The 20198-nt window shown below is 41.0% G+C and overlaps 1 protein-coding gene across 5 annotated transcripts in view; it reads right to left on the reverse strand.

Moving 5' to 3' along the window:
- GCNT1 (glucosaminyl (N-acetyl) transferase 1) overlaps nt 1–20198 on the reverse strand; it is a 41265-nt gene that overhangs the window by 12831 nt on the left and 8236 nt on the right. Inside the window, exons 2-3 of one of the 5 annotated variants that reach the window (XM_039388816.1) lie at nt 9456–9543; nt 7239–8036 (exon numbers count right to left, since the gene is read on the reverse strand). The gene's annotated coding sequence lies outside the window, so the exon portion shown is untranslated. Of the gene's footprint in view, nt 1–180; nt 4380–4468; nt 9544–20198 lie in introns of those variants that run through there. The other 4 variants (XM_039388815.1, XR_005566287.1, XR_005566286.1 and 1 more) reach the window with 4 other exon arrangements.

The raw sequence follows: 20198 nt of genomic DNA on the forward strand, positions 1-20198 counted from the left end.
CTGAAGTCCCCAAGAGCTCAATGCTACTTATCACTGCTCTCTAATCCCAGCAGTCCAACCATTTATGCGCTGAGTGGGCTCGGCGTTTGTGAGCGGGGGGACCCAGCGGGGCTAGTGCTCCCCAGCCTACTCGGAGCTGGCCTTTTGCACACAATTGATTCAAAGAAACTTCTGCCAATCTGAAAAGCACTTTTATTACGGCCGGGGAAATGCAAAAGGGGCAGGTGTTCTCCCCTAGAGCACTCCGCCGAGCCAAGAAATAACACAGCTTTTTATACAGTTTGAAAGTAGCAAGTTCAAAATTATCTTTACACACACTCTTTTTGCAGTCTGTCTTATCTAAATAGACATTTAGTTTTACCCTCTATTCTTACCATTATAGAGTAGTTACATAAAGTTTTATCATTTCAAGCAGTTTCAGGTTCCCCACCCCTCTCTACGTGCTAAAAAAAACTTTCCCTATTTTCTAAGCTATTTTATCTCAATTGCCCACAGTTTGGGCAGAAACTTTTAAGCAGTTTTACATTTTGCAAAGTCACACTTACATTGCTGAATAGCTAAATTTTATTTCATTTTCTATTTCAATTCCCTCCTTTTCTTTAAACTAATGCAAATTCTTTTGCATCACTTTTGTGCAGTCCAGAGCACGGGTACTTGTTGTGCTATAGTTCTTATTTTCCACTACATCCATAGATTGACAATTGTAAGGAGGAGAGCTGTCAGCATCAAAACCAAATCGGGTGAATCAGGAAGTTAAATAGCTGAGCTGCTGTGGGTGAATGTCTATTGATTAATCTCAAAAACCTGCTCCACCAATGATGTTCTCCAGTCTTTGTCACTTCTGTGATGATGTTTCTTATCTCTGTTGTGTCGTGTTTCACTTGCCACAGCATGCGACGTGAAGTAGCATTTACCTTTTCCATCATTTGTTCAATATCTGGATGATAGAGCATTTTCTGAAGGATATTAATATCTATGCCTATTTGTAGTTTAGGCACCTCATGATATAACATATATTTATCCGAGATCAATTGCATGGTGGTCACAGGAGCAGTGTATCTAAAGTCACATCTTATTACTTTAGTAAAATTGCAAACACAAAAGTTAGTATCATTAGTTAATTTTTTACAATTATCAATTGTTATACTTGTGCAAGGTGTCCTGATGCAGGCCCATCCCTTACTCACATAATACACTTGGGACTGTGCCTGTATATTTGGGAACATTTCAAACGTACACACACTGTCTTCTGTATCTAAACATAAATCCTCCTTCTCTATTACAGCATTTTCACACACATATCCTAGTTGTTCTTTAGGTATACAGGCCTTTGTGTTGTCAGTTTGTCACTTCCCCATGTCCTTGTCATATCTTGCCCAGACATTATGCCCTATAGGTCTAACTACAATGTCTCAGTGTATTGCTCCTAATGCTAAGACAGGAAATATGGTCTGTTCTTTTACCTCACGGATGGTAAGAACATATGCCTCTATCTGTTCCTGTTCTGTGTTATATGTGAAATTCACTAACTGCCACCATGCCTGATGTTCTTTTTCAAATTTACTTGTGGTGTCTTGCCTGGATATGATCTCTCTTATCTCTTGAGGTAAAATTCCTGAGGTTTTTTTTCTTATAATTCCTGATACAGATTGTATCCATTGCTGAGTTTGGATACACTGTATTGCTACTGAAACATCTTTTTTGTAATTTTTCAAAGACATTAGTCACAACTTGAAAGTCTTTAGATATGTGTTCAGTTAACAAGATCATCAAATTTGTAGTAAGAGATTCTGTTTCAGCTATAGTCATTAATGATGATCTGAGTGGTACTTCCAGCTTTCTCACATCAGAGGTTACATTGCTGAGTTTATTAATTAACATTTCTTGATCTATTGAATTTAATACTCCTAGTCCCGATCCAAACCACCCCATTAGATCTCTCTGGGCTCCAAGCATTCTATCTTTTAAGACTTTGGAGAATGAAGAGTTGGCAGACCTCTTTTATAGAGGATATATTTGTTTGTTCTCTAATGGTTGGCTTGAAAAAGTTTTAACATACACCCATTCCTCAGAGGAAATGTTATGTAAGGGTTGGTCTATTCTTCTTGAGCGAGTACTCATTACTTGTTTGTTAATTTTTGACAGTTGTTTACTTAATGAGATCAGGTATTCTCGTATATATCTTTCCCCAACCTGTATGAGATCTTCTCCTTGATAATAATTCCTATGGGGTCTTCTATATAACATTTCAAAAGGGCTCAGCCCTTCTTTAGTCTTAGGTTTGACCCTTATTTGCAATAAGGCCAGAGGTAAAGCTTGGTACCAATGTAGGTTTACTTCTTGACAGATTTTTGCCAATTGTTGTTTTATTAAATGATTCATTTTCTCCACCTGACCACTTGCCTGTGGTCGATATGGAGTGTGTAATTGCTAATTGATTTGCAGGATGTTGCTAATTCTTTGTACTATGCTAGCTACAAAATGTGGTCCTCTGTCCGAGGAGATGATGTCAGGTACTCCAAATCTGGGGATAATGTCATTAAGTAGTACCTTGACAACTTCTCGAGCCTTATTGCTTCAAGTCGGGAAAGCCTCTGGCCAATTTGAGAAAGTATCTGTCAAAACCAACAGGTATCTGTAACCTCCTTTCCTAGGCAACTCAGAGAAATCTATCTGCCAGTGTTGCCCTGGGAGATTACCTTTGCCAATTGTCTCTGTCTCGATTTTATTGGTTGTGTGAGGATTATTTTGAAGGCAGGTCTTGCATTGTTTAGTAACCTGGATTATTGTAGTGTATAAATTTCATCCTATTATTTGTCTCCTTAGGTATTTGTGTAGTGCATCTGCCCCCAATGAGTTTTGTTATGTTTTACCTGTACAACTTTCCATAGTACCTTTTCAGGTACCACTATTTGTCCTGTTTCTAAGTAGTACATGTTACCTTTGCGTTGAACTTGCTGATCTTTTATTAATTTTAAATTCTCCTTTGAATATGATACATTAGGGCTTACCTCTATGATTTTGCCATCAGGAATTAGGGAGGCAAGTTCTACCTGGCCGTTTTCTGCTGCCTTTTTTGCCTCTCGATCCGCCAATCGGTTGCCTTTTTCTTGGTCTGTATTCCCCTTTTGATGTCCTCTACAATGCATAATAGCAAGCTTTTTTTTGGTGACTGGACAGCTTCAAGTAATTTTCTGCGTGCTTTATCTGTTTTTTTGTTTTTGTTTTTTTTTTTTTGGGATGTGAGTAACTCTCTTTCTTTCCGCACTGCTCCATGAGCATGAACTACTCCGAAGGCATACTTTGAGTCCATCCAAATATTAATGTCCTTTCTTTTTCTTTCAATGCATAACCAGCTTTGTGGATTCCATCTTTCATATAGCTGCTTCCGTCGGTGAACCACATTTCTGCCTCGGGCAGTGGTGTATCTTTCTAGTCCGGTCAGCTGGAATATGTTGCTTCAATAGTTTCAATGCAATCATGATACACCGGTCCCTCTGTGGTTGTTGAACTTGATAAGAATGTTGCTGGATTTATGATGTTAGTGGTGACGATTTCAACATCATCTTGTTCTACTAGAGTGGCCTGGTATTTGAGAAACCCGGAGGGCGAGAGCCAGTGACTGCCTTTCTGTTCAAGCACTGCTGAAACCACGTGTGACACTAGAACAGTCATTTTCTGTCCCATTGTGAACTTTAAGGCTTCCTGTATGTTCAGTACTACTGCAGCTACGGCCCTCAGACCTCCTGGCCATCCTTTGCTCACTTCATCTAACTGTTTAGAGAAGTATGCCACTGCTCGGCAATATTGTCCGACCTGCTGGGCCAGGACCCCCAGTGCAATTCCCTGCCTTTCATGTGAAAAGAGCAAAAAAGGCTTAGTCACATCTGGGAGGCCCAGTGCAGGTGCCTGCATTAGTTCCTTCTTAAGCCGATGGAACTTGCTTAGCTTCTCCAGTCCATGTTAATTGTTGATCTCTATCTTGTAGAATCTGGTATAGAGGTTTGACTATTAGTCTATTTTTGTAGATCCAAAGCTTGCACCAGCCAGTCATTCTAAAAATGTGCAAAGTTCTTTTTGGAGTCTGGGGCAAAGGTATTTTACAGATGGCTTCTTTTCTTTCTGACCCATGTTGATGTTTTCTTCCTGAGATTTCTACATATTGCAAGAGGACTCCGCTGTCTGAAGGTGCAGTCTATTCTTCAAGATCTTTGGCAAGCTGATCTCCAAAAATTGTTGGATTATTTTATATCCTTGTGGGAGAACAGTCTATGTAAGCTGTGCTCATCTTCCTGTATCCGGGCTTTCTCATTCAAAGGCAAAAAAATTTTGATATTTTTTAGGGTCCAAAGGCAAGCAGAAAAAGGCATCTTTTAAATCTAAAACAGAAAACCAGACATATTCATTTTTTGTTTAGTTAGAAGTGTATATGGGTTAGCTACCACTGGGTGGAGCTTTTAATTCTTACCGGCCGTGTCCCAGGTTTTAATCTTACTGTTAAAAGTTGAGCATGTCTGGCCCTTCCTGGGGTCCCGTCAGCCAAAACCCCGGGTAGATTTGGTCATAGATTGCTGGTGGTACTTCTCCCGATATCTGTGGCTGGATTAGAGCAAGACTTAAAATTTCGATTAATTCATTTTCTTTTACTTTAATTTTGTATATCTCTATTGTTGAACCTAACTTCTGCATTCAATTTTTCTAATAGATCCCTTCCCAAAAGTGATTTAGGAGCATGAGGCATATAAAGGAATTTATGTATACTTAAAGTCTTACTTAATTTAAAACTTAGTGGTTTCATAACAGATACTTTTTCAACTTGATCAGTGGCTCTTATTACATTCAAAGATACATTGTCCATAATGCTTAACAGAGAATGTTGCTCCAGTATCTACTAAAAATTCTATTTTATGTTTATTTTTCCCCAGTTCCATTATAACCAAGGGATCCCTGGGGGCAAACTCCTCGGTCCCCGTTAATCCTGGTCCAATTCTGCCATTAAAATAGGTTTTTGCCTTTTTTTTTTTTTGAGGGCATTCTCTTTTCCCATGTCCATTTTCTTTACAAATTGCACATTGGTTTGGTCTCAATTTCTGATGGTCACTACTTCCAGGGTGCCGTCCAGGTCTCCTAGAGCGATGGTTTCTTTTATCCAGGGCGGCGATGGTTGCTTTTGTGACAGTTTTACCTAATTTCTGTCTTTCTACCCCAACTGGGTCATCTCTATATTTACAAGCAATATCCTTCCAATTTTCTAAATCTCCCATATAGAAATTGACTTTAAGTTTTATAGGCCTCTGCGGTCCTGCAGCCTCCCTTAAAGGGGCTTGTATAGTCCGCCTGGCCTCTGTGTGTTGGGAGACAGATTTTGCTCTCGTTTTACTGCATGTCCGCCTGCTCAGGGGAGATAAGTAAGGAATTTCCCTTCTTCCCCTTTCTCCGTCTCTTTCCCTCCCCTGTTGTCTTGAAGATGCGGACAATTTACTGTTTGGTCCTGAGTGGGGGGCAGGAGCCCCTCCTTCGGCTATTTCATTTGCCCTTTTTCCAAAGGGACTTACATAATCCTTAATTCTACTTTCTAACTCCTTGTTGGTATATTTCAAACATCTCTGTCCTATTGAACAGGCTGAACAACATCTTTTGAGTTCTCTTATACCTTGTTTTACATTCTCTTTCTCTAATGTTAGAACAAATGGGTCTCGTGGGGCTAAATTAATGCCACACTCCCTCTGCCATTCTGGGTGTTCCCTCAAGCAAAAGAACATATTAGCATAGACCACTTCGTTCCATCTTCCATGCCTTCGCAAAAACAACATTAACTGCAGTAAAATATTATAGTCTAATGATCCGTGCTTTGGCCACTTTGCTCCTTCCTCTAATTTATAGAGGGGCCACCATTCTGAACAATATTTGATTAGAGTTTTCTTGTTAGTAATCTCACCCTGAGATTCCCCAATTTCTTTCCAGTGCGTTAAAACACATCCTAATGGACTTTTATCAATCTTTTGTTTTCCTTGCCAGTTTCCCATTTTTAGCTTTTGCTTTGGCCTGTTTCTAGTCGTGCCCTTTGCACAGATGTAAACTCGTGGTTATCTGCAAATTTCAGTTATATACTTTCATCACACACACACCACACCAGTTTTGAGGCAGGAAAGTTCTGAGTCAGCCCTGTTAGCTTGTTCAAGTATCTCCTGTCTGTAGCAATCCTCAGTCTGGCAATAAGAACCCCCTTTCTTAGGTGTTTGCAAAATAGCCACGCTCCACACTTACTGATACAAGGTAACAATTTCACAATCTAAGTATTAATGAGGAAAGAACCACCTTTTATTCCTTTCCGCCTTATTTTACCTGCAGATTTTGTTACTCTCAGATACTGTATAAAACCATATCTAAACTTAACCATTCCAATGTTAAGATCTCTTAATGCCAGTCTTGCCCCTAACACGCCAAAATTGCCAACATTTAACACAGATTACAGGTATGAGGTGAAAAATTTTACAAATTGAGCAAAGATATGGGTTTGCACTTTCAGATGTTGTCAGCCCTGGAGTTTGTGGCATCTGCAAGCAGCCAGCAAATTTCCTGGCTTAATTCCTGCAAACAATGAGTGTTAAGGTTCCGCCTAAAACCATAAAACCACAAAACCACTATCTCCCGTAAACACACGAAGGTAGTCCTTTTGCCGTGATTAGGAGAAAAACCAGTAACATATATGAAAACAAATATAATTTCCCAATATTTGCTTACTTAACATACAACAGTAATTTCATGACATAAGAGACAATACTCACAGACAAAAGCAAACAATACAATTCAGCAAACACATGGAACACAGACAGCTGGTTTAAAACAAACCCAGATTTAATATATAACCAAACTTATAATAATCGCAATTCCAAAGCCAAGTCCCAAATCTAGCCACAGTGGTAAACCCAAAAACATCTGTCACAAAAACCCTATACCACCCTTTAATGGGACTGTTAACCCATATTCAGAAGGATGCAGCCCTTTGCCCAAAATTCCTCTTTTGGTATAGCTTTGGTGAGACTCTAACTCACAATCAAAGCCATATGCATCTAGGACTCGAACCTACTATTAAAAGGGTGTTGCTCTTGTTAGCTGCTAGCAAGCTCAGAGCCCTAAAAACCGGCGTACGACTTACGGTTTCCTTCCCAAAACCCTAGGGAAAAATAAAAGAGTGCTTTAAAATTTGTATACTTGTGTTTTTAGAATTTGTATACCTGTGCACAGGGTCTTCATCTACTCCCGTGGTGATCCAGCGGAGCCCGGGGAGCCTCACCGGAGTAACGTCCCGGGGCGCGCAGAGGGTCCCCGGTTCCGGAGGGTCCTCACCGGCGAGCAGAAATCTGTCCCATCTGGGGTGCCAAATTGATTCAAAGAAACTTCTGCCAATCTGAAAAGCACTTTTATTACGGCCGGGGAAATGCAAAAGGGGCAGGTGTTTTCCCCTAGAGCACTCCGCCGAGCCAAGAAATAACACAGCTTTTTATACAGTTTGAAAGTAGCAAGTTCAAAATTATCTTTACACACACTCTTTTTGCAGTCTGTCTTATCTAAATAGACATTTAGTTTTACCCTCTATTCTTACCATTATAGAGTAGTTACATAAAGTTTTATCATTTCAAGCAGTTTCAGGTTCCCCACCCCTCTCTACGTGCTAAAAAAAACTTTCCCTATTTTCTAAGCTATTTTATCTCAATTGCCCACAGTTTGGGCAGAAACTTTTAAGCAGTTTTACATTTTGCAAAGTCACACTTACATTGCTGAATAGCTAAATTTTATTTCATTTTCTATTTCACAATGTGGGTTTGAAGTGGGTCAGTGGGGGAGAATCAAGAGATGGAAGAGATGATGGGGTGGGAAGGCACCCGGCCTGGCTGGGAAGCTGTGCGTGAAACTTAACAGCGGTGAAGAGTAAAAACATGCCTGGACAGAGTCTGAAGAAGACTCTGATTTCTTGTTTGCTTTTTCCCATCAGATATCTGTCCGATGATACATACTCCACAGGATTTGGAGAGCTGTGAAACATAAAGGTGAAGCTTACAGACAAGCAGCTTCTTATTTTACCAAAGTACTTAAAAAGAAAACAGAAAATTAATTTCAAGGAAATAGGAAGTTCAATAAAAGTGTGTACCTCATTAAAAAATCCCAAGTGCTGCAGCCTGCAGCAGCTTGAACAGTGCTTGTAGATTCCCCTAAAATCCCTGCACATCAGCATTATCTGGAGTGCACCATGATTTGGCAGCTGGAGGCACATCTAATAGACTCTCCTGTCCTTACTTCATCCCAGCTGTGAGCTCCTACTGAAAGGTCTTACATCTGCACGGATCAAGAGGCTGGAAACTGACAAGAAAATGAGAAGATTGGGCTTCAAGGCTTTCACTAGGAAATAGCTGCCAGAAGAAGGGGGAATTGCCTCCATGTGTCACCACCTGGATCAGACAGCTTATTTTAGGAATGGACTGCATACCCTCAAATCTTCATAGTTAGTTGTCAAGAAAATTTTCACTGTATGTATACCCTGAGTGTAGAGAAGTAGCGTATAACTGCGTGCTGTTTTGGCAGTCGTCCCTTTTTCCTAACAGATCGGGGGGACGAAAGGGAGTCTTCTAGTGTGTCTGTTATTTATAGGGCTGAACTTCTGGTTCTTTGTGGAGCACCATGCCAAAAAAGCTTTTTGTCTCTAAACCCAGCAGAGGCTGGTAACAGGAGAGAGAAATCTGTGGGGAGGGGGCAAGATTTCCTGTTAGTTTTTCCCATGAAGAGTAATGTTTTATCATCAGTAATGATCTATGATTACAAGCAGTGACTGTATCCTGTTGGTCTTGCAAATTAGAAAAATAAAAGCATACATTTAAGTATTTGTTCTCTTGCTAAACCACCTGCAATGCATCGCAGAATTGCAACTGCAGTACAATTAAGTAACAGCAGAGCTGAACACTGAGTATTCTTAAGAGAGTGAATTGGGTAAACTTTGGGGGTAGATGTTTGCTCTCATGGTTTTCCATCCCCCCTGCGCTAATTACTTACACAGCTAAAGATGCAAAGAAGTGTGTGATGCAAAGTCATCAACCAGAGTTGATGAATATTTGTGCAGAAACAGAAAGTACCTCTAACAAGTACTTCCTGTGAGAGAAAAAAAAAGCATTAAAGTTATTACTGAATGTAGTTATTTCAGGTAGCTGAAATTAAGAAGTCTTTTATTCTCTAACTCTTGCACAGATAGAAAGTGAAGTTCTCCATAGACTGACATGATTACAGAGGTGGTGATCCTTGGCTGACCATGCTGGCAAAGACTCATTTGTTTATTGCAGCTTTGTAACATTTCAAGGACCATAAGTGTTTGACTTACGGTTCCTTTCATGGATAGTTTTTGTCAACTGATCCTGAAATAAAATGGATGAAGTGGGTTTGCACCTGGTTTTCACTCTTCTAACCTTGAGTCCGGAACATGAAGATGACAGAGTCCACAAGCTGCCCTTCCTGCTTTGTGACAGACCACTGACAGATGGGACTGTATGGCAGCTGTAAAGCAAAAGTGAAAAGGTTACGTCACTTACAATTTTGGAAGTACTGACAGAGAAATTAAAACAGTAGAAAAAGTGGAACTTAGGGACAAAATATAGACAAAAGTGAACAAAAAGCAAGTCACAAATAAAGGAAATTTAAAATACATAAATGATTTTGCTGTGAATTTTGATTGGTTGGAATGAAATCAGCTTGTACAGGAGTATTTCATAGATGTGGTAAGACCAAGAATCCAGTGCGAACAAGGCATACAAATAACATTGAGAAAGTTTCAAGAATAGTTTTTTGTGCATGGCTAAACTTACATAGTTACAGTGCAGGAGAATACAGCTTAAATATATTTCCACTAAGAGGACAGCTGTCTTTATGCTTTCTCCAAGTTGATCTCATTTGTAATTTGACAGCTGCCTTCAGGCTTTTAGGCTTTTTCTTGGAAAACATAAAGAATACAAAACATTTCTAAATACCTTAGATTTTTTTAATGCTATGTCAAAAAGTTTAAGCTGCAAAGAATTTTTTAAGCCTAATGTTTACTGCTAATTCTTGTTTCTTCTCAATTTTACCAGTTTTAAGGAAGTAAAAGTTTCCTTTTCCTGAAAGTAGCATGGTCTAGCATGTTGTAATGTTAACTGAGTTTTTGTGTCTTATAAATATCTGTTATAAATATCTATAAATATCTGTTTCTTGAGGACCACCGCCTCCCTAAGATCTTGCTTTATGGTGAACTTGCCACCGGCTGCCGCAAGAGAGGAGCCCCGAAAAGAAGATACAAGGACTCCCTGAAACAACATGTCAGCCTTGGCCATATTGATCACCATAACTGGTCTACTCTGGCCTCCAATCGGGAGGCCTGGAGACACACCATCTATAACGCTGCTGTCTCCTTCGAGAACGCACGCAGGATCACCCTTGAGGAGAAAAGGTAACGCAGAAAGAACCGTGTCTTGCAGAATATACCATCTAAGGAGTCTTTCTGCTGTGCCTTTTGCAATCGGATATGTCTGTCACGTATTGGCCTCATAAGCCACCAGCGTGCCTGTAGCAAATGTGGATAGAGCCTTCCCAAATCTTCGTTCGCAAAGCCTAGCCATGATGATGATGATGATCTGTTTCTTGTGGTAGTTCAGACCTAGCTTTAGGAATATGCAAGATCCTAATATATGTATAACCTCAGATAGACAGAGGATCTTAACCTCAGGTTTGAATCCTGCTAGGGCTTGAAGGTTTCTCACATAAAGAAACTGTGATCTTACTACATTAGCCTTCTCTAAGGAAAGATTTGCTACAATCCAGAAATTCGTATTATCTTTTCTGGAAACATACCTAGTAACATTTCCTTTTGTTGTAAATTTTAAGAGATGCTTTTGCCCTAGATTCCCCATACTTCTGGCTTTTTACCTGAATAGGGGAAAAAAGTGATCTTCAGTTTGCAGATGAACTGCTGAAAGCTGAGCCTCTACATAAGTCAGGGGTGGGGCCAGAGAAATGCAAACACCGTGTGCTGAAATAAAAGGTCCTAAGAAGATGATCACAGCCGCCAAAACCACTTTAACACAAAACATTGTCTGACAGAAGGAAGACACCTCAACCCATTTAAGAAAATAAGGAAAAATACATCTGAAGCACATTGTAGCATTCTTCTCTTTGGAACAAAGTGTCTTCTGGTATGAGTGAGTATTAATTTGTAGGGATGAGCATGGCTCATGCCTAAAGTTAATAAGGGAAGGTCATATTTTATTGCTCAGACCATGTGTAATATATATTAGAGATATTCTTTTATTTTAGCTGTTGCGTGTTTACACAGAATTGTCATGCTTTTTGAAAGACAATTTTTTCAGGTAAGTTTAAATAAATTTAGTATGAATGAACCGTGTCAGTACTGTATGATCAAGGACATCCTGGGACAAATTCTTTCCCGGACACTGGCTGGCAGTTAGTGCTAATTACAGAATTGAAAACTGTGTGGAGTGGATAGGAGCCTTGAGTTGACAAAATTAACTGTAAAACATATACTGAGTAAAGTAGGGGCCTCTCATTGTACCATTGTGGTGGGTTTGACCTTGACTTGCTGCCAGATGCCTACCCAGCTCTCTTGCTTTGCTTCCTTCATGGAACAGGGTGAGAAAATTAGAGGGAAAAGCTTATGGGTTGGAATAAAGACAAGGACATTACTTAGCAATTACCATCATGGTCAAAACAGACTCAACTTGGGAAAGATTAATTTACTGTCAATTAAAAATAGAGTGGAATGGTGAGAAAAAAAAACCAGACAAAACTATAACCACCTTCCCCTTAGATCCTCTGGTTTCTTCTCAGGCTCAACTTCACCCCTTCTTTTCTGACTTCTCCTACTTCTTCCTCCCTGAGTGGTGCAGGGGCATGAAGCAAGAGCATTGTGATCAGTTCATAACTGCTCCTCTCTGCCACTCCTTCATCCTGATGCTGTTCCTTTCCATGTCCCTGTAAGGGATATAGTCCTTCACAAACTGCTGCACTGTGGGTCATTTCCACAGGGTTCTGTCCTTCAGGACAGACTGCTCCAGTATGGCTTCCTGCCCTGGGTAACTACTCCTGCCAGGAGCTTGCATGGCCTATCCACTGCCTGCAGCTTCCTTCAAAACGCATCCACCTGCTCCAGAATGGGATCTTCCATTGGCTGTGTGTGGATATCTGTTGAACAGTGGTCATCCATGGGGTGCAGCGAGACAACCTGCTCCACTGTGTTCTTCTCCAGAGGGCTGCAGGGAATCTCTGCTCCAGCATCTGGAGCACCTCCTCCCCTTCTTTCTCCACTGGCATTGGTGTCTGCAGGGCTATTTCTTCAGTTTTTCTCACTCTTCTCTCTCACAGCTGCTATACAGTGGTTGTTACACTTTTTAAAATACGTTATCACAGAGGTGCCACCAGTATCATTGACAGGCTCAGCTTTGGCCAGCAGTGGGTCCATCTTGGAGCTGTCTGGAACCAGCTGTGTCCTGTATAAGGCTTCCCCCTGCACCCACCACCTCACCCCACCGACTTTGCCAAGTAAACCGAATCAAACCGATTATGTTATTTTTTGTTACTCTGATCCAGCTAAAAAGTGTGACTTGCTGATTGCACTGAAAATGTGAGAAGCAAGCCTGGCGTTAACATTTCTGCTGGAGGAATGAATGTCCCCTTCCGCTGGCTGCTTTGGCAAAAGTGGTGAGAAATCAGCCTGGTGTAGCCTGGCAAAGCCAGTACTTTGACCATAAGGAGAATCAGTTGAAGTCCTCCCAAGATACTAAAAAAAGACACAAACTTGAAGCTTTCTAACTATTTCAAATTTTATTTATGAAAAGTATCAATTGTCTTAGAAATTCCCTTTTCCCAAACTAATAATAAATCAATACCAATATTATGTATACAAATGTAAATAAATACATACATACATACATGTATACATACATACATGGAGATGTATGTCTATGTATACACCAGGAATTATGAACTAATGTTTGAGTCAGTTTCATTTGTCCTCTACACTTCTGAGACATTTCATGAATTTCGGAGCCTGGTCTCATAATTGCTTAAAAGGTGATCAAACTGCTGAAAGGACTGCAGACTGTGTATCTGCAATGCTCTGCTCAAGCCCTTCCTATGATTGTCTGTTAACTGTTTCATAACTCAGCTTTCCCAGTAAAGTTTGTTTCATTTCTCCTTTTCTTTGTTGAAGGTGGTCTGTTATTACAGCTGCTGGTGGGTTGATCCTGGCTGGATGCCAGGTGCCCACCAGAGCAGCTCCATCAGTCCCCTTCCTCAGCGGGACAGGGGAGAGAAAAAAAAATATAACAAAAAGCTTGTGGGTCAAGGTAAGGGCAGGGGGATGTCACTCAGCAATTACTGTCACAGGCAAAACAGACCCAACTTGAGGAAACAAGTTTATTACCAATCTCAAGGAGAAATAAAACTAAATCATAAAAACACCTTTAGTCCCACCTCTCCCTTTTTCCCAGGATCAGCTTCACTCCTGATTTTCTCTGCCTCCTCTCCACAAGTGCCACATGGGGATGGGTAATGTGGGCTGTGTTCAGTTCATCATGTGTTGTTTCTGCCATTCCTTCCTTCTCAAGGGGAGGACTCCTCACACTCTTCTCTGCTCCAGTGGGGGTCCCTGCCATGGTCCCTGCCATGAACTTCTCCAGTTTGGGTCCTTCCCACAGTCAGCAGTCCTTCACAAACTGCTCCAGTATGCGTCCCTTCCACAGGATGCAGTCCTTCAGGAAAAGACTGCTCCAGCATGGGTCACTGTGGGGTCACAAGTTCTGCCAGCAAACCTGCTCCAGAGTGGGTGCCTTTCCATGGGGCCACAGCCTTCTTCAGGCATCCACCTGCTCTGACATTGGGTCCTCCATAGACTGCACCATAGCCCTCCATGGGTTTACAAGGGCACAGCTGCCTCACCATGGTCTGTACCAGGGCTGCAGGGGAACCTCCGCTCCGGTGCCTGGAGCACCTCCTCTCCCTCCTTCTCCACTGACCTTGGTGTCCGCAGGGCTGTTTCTCTCACATACTCTTACTCCTCTCTCTGACTGCAATTGCTCTGTACAGCAACTTTTCCTCTTCTCAAATATGCTATCCCACAGGCACCATCTCTGTCAATGATGGACTCAGCCTTGGCCAGCAATGGGTCCATCTTGGAGCTGCTGGCACTGGCTCTGTCAGACATGGGGGAAGGTTCTAGCAGTTTCTCACAAAAAACACTCCTGCAGCCGCCCTGTTACCAAAACCTTGCCATGCAAAGTCAATACAAGCTGTGAGAACAATTCCACAATAAACTGGTTTATATTCTCTTGTGCTCATGTTTTGCTAGTTAAACATCTATTTTCTTTCCACTATGAAGGGTAAACTCATGTGATCCTATATCACACGAGCAGCACCTTTGATTAAGTTATAATATTTTTACAATGACAGTATTTTGTTGCTAGTTCTTATACAAACTGCTAGTCTGGTGCTAAGCTTCCTATATGCATTTTGCTGACATCGCAGACTTCAGGGTTGTTAGTATAGCATATATAGCTAATACGATTTCATGTTATACTGTCCAGTGTTGCTACTTGTAGACAGGATTAAAAACGAATTCTGTATCAATACTTTTTTTTGGGCATATGCAAACATTAATGCCAGCTTAGGACCATGAATATAAAGTGCCTTTGGATGTTATTTATATGTACAGCATTAACCTCTTGCCTTACTTTGTTCTTTCTTTATCATCAGGCTTTCAACACCTACTTATAATTTCCTCATATTGCTTATTGCTTTCTTCATGACATTTTGTCTAATTTCTTTGAAATAGACAGTACTTTTATTATTTCTGGATTTTCTTTCAGTTAGACTTTCCCTGTATCTTATCTGTTATTGTGGGTTCCTGTTTTATAGCAGGGTTGCTCTGCTGGCATAAGCTGAAAATTTTTCAAAAGGATTTCAATTTTAAGGATTTTTTTTTTTAACAAAATTTGCTCTGCTGGCAACAGAATGTCTGTCCCTCTGGGCAATCAGTCTCCATACATATACACCATATATGTGATTCCTGAGAAACTGCACAATAGTATGAAATCTGAACACATGAATTTTCCAGTACTTCTGTAGGAGTTCTTTTCTACTATGGAAATGGAGCAATTTTATCAAAAAGATGGATATTGCTGGGTTATGTATTCTACTGTACCTTATACAGTCTTTCACAGTGCCCTTTCCAAACTCGTCCTGTTGATTTTGCAGACTTAAGTTTCCAAATCTGTTTTGTTTCTTTATGCTTCCAAGATTTAGTGGTTTGGTCACATAGTCCATTATTTTTCTGCCCTGGAGGGTACATGTGGGGTCCTAACTACAGACTAGTCAATTTACATTCTGCAATTCACCACACCTTTTTTTTTTTCCCCTAAGTTTAAATCTGGGTCTTATGTAAACATTTCATTCAGGTTTGAGTGTCTCATGTCTGTCACAGACAGATGCTGAACAAGAGGTTCCCTAAGATTTTAAGACTGCCTATAAAATTGATGTCTCTTTGGAGAATTTCTTAAGTTTCTTCTTCACACATGATACCTTTAAACAGTTTCATACTTTCTAGGTCAAGAATACTTAGTATGTTTCCTTAGTACAGTCTGATAAACATGTAGTTTCACTTACATATCAATTAATAAAGTAATCTCAAGTATGCAGGATAAACCAAGTTTCTTCTTGTCGTGGTTTTACCCCAGCTGGGAATCAGCTCCCATGCAGCTGCTTGCTTACTTCCTCACAGCAAGATGGGTGAGAGGATCAGAAGGGTAAAAGTGAGAAAACTTGTGGGTTGAGATAAGGACAGTTTAATAGGTAAAGCAAAAACTGTGCATACAAGCAAAACAAAACCAGGAATTCATTCCCTCCTTCCCATCGGCAGGCATCCCCAGGAAAGCAGGTCCCCATCATGCCTAATGGTGACTTGAGAAAATCAAATGCCATCACTCCAAACATTCATTCTCTTTTCCTTGCTTCTAGGCTAAGCATGATGCCATATGATCTGGGATATCTCTTGAGTCAATTGCATTCATCTGTCTCAGCTGTGTCCCCTTCCAACTCATAGAATCATAGAATCAGCCAGCTTGGAAGGGACCTCTGAGACCATCAAGTCCAACCCTTGATCCAACACCGCCGTGGTTACTAGACCATGGCACTAAGTGCCACATCCAGTTCCATCTTAAAAACCTCCAGGGATGGAGAATCCACCACCTCCCTGGGCAGCCCATTCTAACGCCTGATTACCCTCTCTGTAAAGAATTTATTCCTAATATCTAACCTAAACCTCCCCTGGCAGAGCTTAAGACCATGCCCTCTTGTCCTACTGCTGGTTGCCTGGGAGAAGAGACCAACCCCCACCTGGCTACAACATCTTTTCAGGGAGTTGTAGAGAGTGATGAGGTCTCCCCTGAGCCTCCTCTTCTCCAGACTAAACAACCCCAGCTCCCTCAGCCTCTCCTCATAGGACTTGTGCTCCAGTCCCTTCACCAGCCTCGTTGCTCTTCTCTGGACCTGCTCCAGCCCCTCAATATTCTTTTTGAACTGAGGGGCCCAGAACTGGACACAGCACTCCAGGTGTGGCCTCACCAGCGCTGAGTACAGGGGAAGAATCACTTCCTTGGATCTGCTGGTCGCACTGTTCCTGATCCAGGCCAGGATGCCATTGGCCTTCTTGGCCACCTGGGCACACTGCTGGTTCATGTTCAGCTTCCTTTCAACCCAAACTCCCAGGTCCCTTTCTGCCTGGCTGCTCTCCAGCCACCCAGCCTGTAGCACTGCATGGGGTTGTTGTGGCCAAAGTGCAGGACCCGGCACTTGGCCTTGTTGAACCTCATCCTATGGAATCAGCCCAACTCTCCAGCCTGTCCAGGTCCCTCTGCAGAGCCCTCCTGCCTTCCAGCTGATCGACACTCCCCCCCAACTTAGTGTCATCTGCAAATTTGCTGATGGTGGACTCAATCCCCTCATCTAAATCATCATTGTGCATCCCTAGCCCAATCACTCGTGTGGTGAGGAGCAGAAAAGGTCTTGACACTGTGTAAGTGCTGCTCAGCAGTAATGAAAGCATCCCTGACTTATCAACACTGTCTCCAGCACAAATCCAAAGCACAGCCCCATACAAGCCAATATGAAAAAGAAAAAGCACATTTCTTATAGGTTTTTTTCCCAGCAGCTCCATTATACCTTCCTGAGGGACAAAATTTCTGCTGGATCTCTTTGATTTTTTTTCCATTGGTCCTTCTATTTCTAAGCCTTGTCTTATCATGTAGTGTTTATAGGTGGTGGTGTTTTATGGCAGATTTTAAAAAATGAAACAATTAAAAAAGCAGGAAGTATTTTTCTCTTGATGATGAGTTACAGGTAAGAAGCTTGTCAGAAAGAAAGAGTTTAATTTCTTGTTATCAATACTAAGTCCACAACAGTTTAAAAGCTTTTCAGTCCTCAAAAGAATGAAAGAATGGAACTGTTGAAAAATAGCATACCAGTTTCCTTGTAAGAAGTTCAGAGGGATCTTTTGCTGCTGGCAACCTATTGAAACTGCGAAACAACTCTATATAAAAAGGGGTGTATTTATGTAAAATGAACAAACACACAAAGAAACAAACAAACCTGACTTGCAAGCAAAATTCAGAATTTTGCACTATAATGTAAAAAGGTTTAGTAGGGAAAAATATTATAACCAAATATTCTTTGTTTGCTGGCACATACTTAAAAATCATCTCTGTAGCTCAGCTAGGAAGTCAGATTGTTGCCACCCTGAAGAAAACCATTTTTCCTTCAAGATCTACATATGAGGATTTGAACTGTATCCTTGAAGAGACTGTTGTCCAGTACAAAAGCCTTGTGGCTCAAATATCTTCATTTAATCAATTTATTTGACATTCTGTTTACTCTTAAAGTTGTTTAATCTGTTGATTGGCTGCTAGCTGTGTCTTAGCATGGTGTTCACCAGAAGGGTTTAAAACAGCCTGGAAATCAATGAACTTAGTTTTGATTTACCATCAAAGAAACCATCCTGTACTCTGAGACAGCACGTTCTTCCCCATGTTGTCTAAAGTAAGGAAAATGAAGATTATAAGCAAGTGCAATGCTAAAAATCTCTATTCAAGCAGACACCAGCAAGCTGTAGTGATATAAATGGATACAGCAGAGAAAATCATTCAAGCAAATCACCATTCTCTCAATAATCTGATGTAAAAAAGCTGTTGTGTGAGAAGACCTGTAGTCTGTTATTTTCCAGTGCTAAGTTAGAAAAGAATGGCAAATAAACAGAGGTTATCTCAATCTGAAAAGCTGCACTTAAGTAAATATGAAGTTTTTCTAATATTGTAACTTGAAAATGTGCCTTTGCAAAAATGTGTTTCTAATACAAACTGAGAAGAAAGAGGACTTGATGTACAGATTTTCTGGTATCTATGGTTTCTGAATTAAATAGCTAGGGCAATTATTTCTTCTGTTAAGTGTTTTTAGGTTTATTGATTAAATATTCTGCATAGATGTAGAGATTGCATTGCTGCCGTCATTGACATGACAGTCCAAATCTTTTGCAGCCTTTGCTTCTTGCAGCTACCTTCTGACTAATATTTCAAGATATGTTCAAGACAATTTATGGTCTGGGCCCAAAACGTATTCACTTAAAGCTCAGAGTGAAGTCCAGAGTTGACAATTTTGCTTCTCTGGCATAGTGCTGCAGCCTTCTGTATGAAGAAGTGTAATGTATTGCTAGACTATTCTGGGAAACTACTCTGGTGTTCTCACAAAAAGAAAGAAACTCTCTCCTATGTTAGAAGTCAAAAAGATTAAAAAAATAGTCATTCCTACCACAGCAAAATATTGCACGTTCTAATTGTGAAGGGGCATAAAATGAAGTAGCAGATGTTAATCATACTGGTTATTGCTGAACATTCTCAGGATTTGCTAATAAAGCAAGTACACATTAAAGGACCTTTTCTGTATCAGACATGATTCTTCAGAAATTGGTTCAGGACCAAGAGTTGATTGAATAAAAATCACTAGATATAATACCAAATAATGCACAGGAAATATTTACCTTAACTTTGGGATTTCTGAATAAAAATCACTTAGGTTTTTTTTTATGAGTTAGAACTTAATATAATCCATATTCCTGGCAAACATATATATGGACAACTTGACAAATCAGAGGACTGGGCAATCACCAACCATATGAATTTTAACAAGGGCAAGTGTCAGATTCTGCACCTGGAATGGGGCAACACTGGATGGGTGGACACACCGGGGAATGAGAGCCTGCAGACTAGCCCCACAGAAAGGGACCTGGTCCTGGCTGATGGCAAGGAATATGAGTCAGCAGTGCCCTGGCAGCCAGGAGGGCCAACCGTGTCCTGGGGGGCATCAGGCAAAGCATCACCAGCTAGTCAAGGGAGGGGATTGTCCCGCTCTGCTCTGCACTGGGGCGGCCTCACCTTGAACATTGTGTGCAGTTTTGGGCACCACAATATAGGAAAGATATTAAGCTTTTAGAGAGCATCTGCAGGAGGGCAATGAAGATGGTGAAGGGCCTTGAAGAGAAGCTGTATGAGGAGCAGCTGAGGTCACTTGGTGTGTTCAGCCTAGAGGAGACTGAGGGGAAACCTCATAGCAGTCTATGGCCTCCTCACAAGGTAAAGCAGAGGGGCAGGCACTGATCTCTCCTCTGTGGTGAACAGTGATAGAACCATAGAAAACAGAATGAGTCTGTGTCAGGGGAGGTTTAGGTTAGATATTATGAAAAAGGTTCTTTGTCCGATGTGGTGGTTGCATACTGGAACATGCTCGCCAGGGAAATGGTCACAGCACCAAGCTTGATGGAGTTTCCTTGTTTGTTCCTTTGTTTCTAAATTTGACATTCTGGAGGATTATGAGTTGTCTATTGAGGAGTGATGTGGAGAGTGAGCTGCCAGGAACAGGGCAGTGTGGTGAACCGGAAGGCTAGAAAAAGTATAACTCTATTTGCTAATGTTATGTTATTTCACAGCCTCTTCTCAAAGATTTTTCCAAATATATCAAACTGCTAGGTCATTTGGTATTAGGTTAGCAAGTTTCCTGACAACACGAAGCTTGTGGTGTGGTCACCACACTGGAGGGAAAGGATGCCATCCAGAGAGATGGCTTAA

The sequence above is a fragment of the Pipra filicauda genome, unplaced genomic scaffold (assembly GCF_003945595.2).
Source record: "Pipra filicauda isolate LSUMZ 115617 unplaced genomic scaffold, ASM394559v2 scaffold68_size4259465_pilon, whole genome shotgun sequence".
Taxonomy (NCBI): domain Eukaryota; kingdom Metazoa; phylum Chordata; class Aves; order Passeriformes; family Pipridae; genus Pipra; species Pipra filicauda.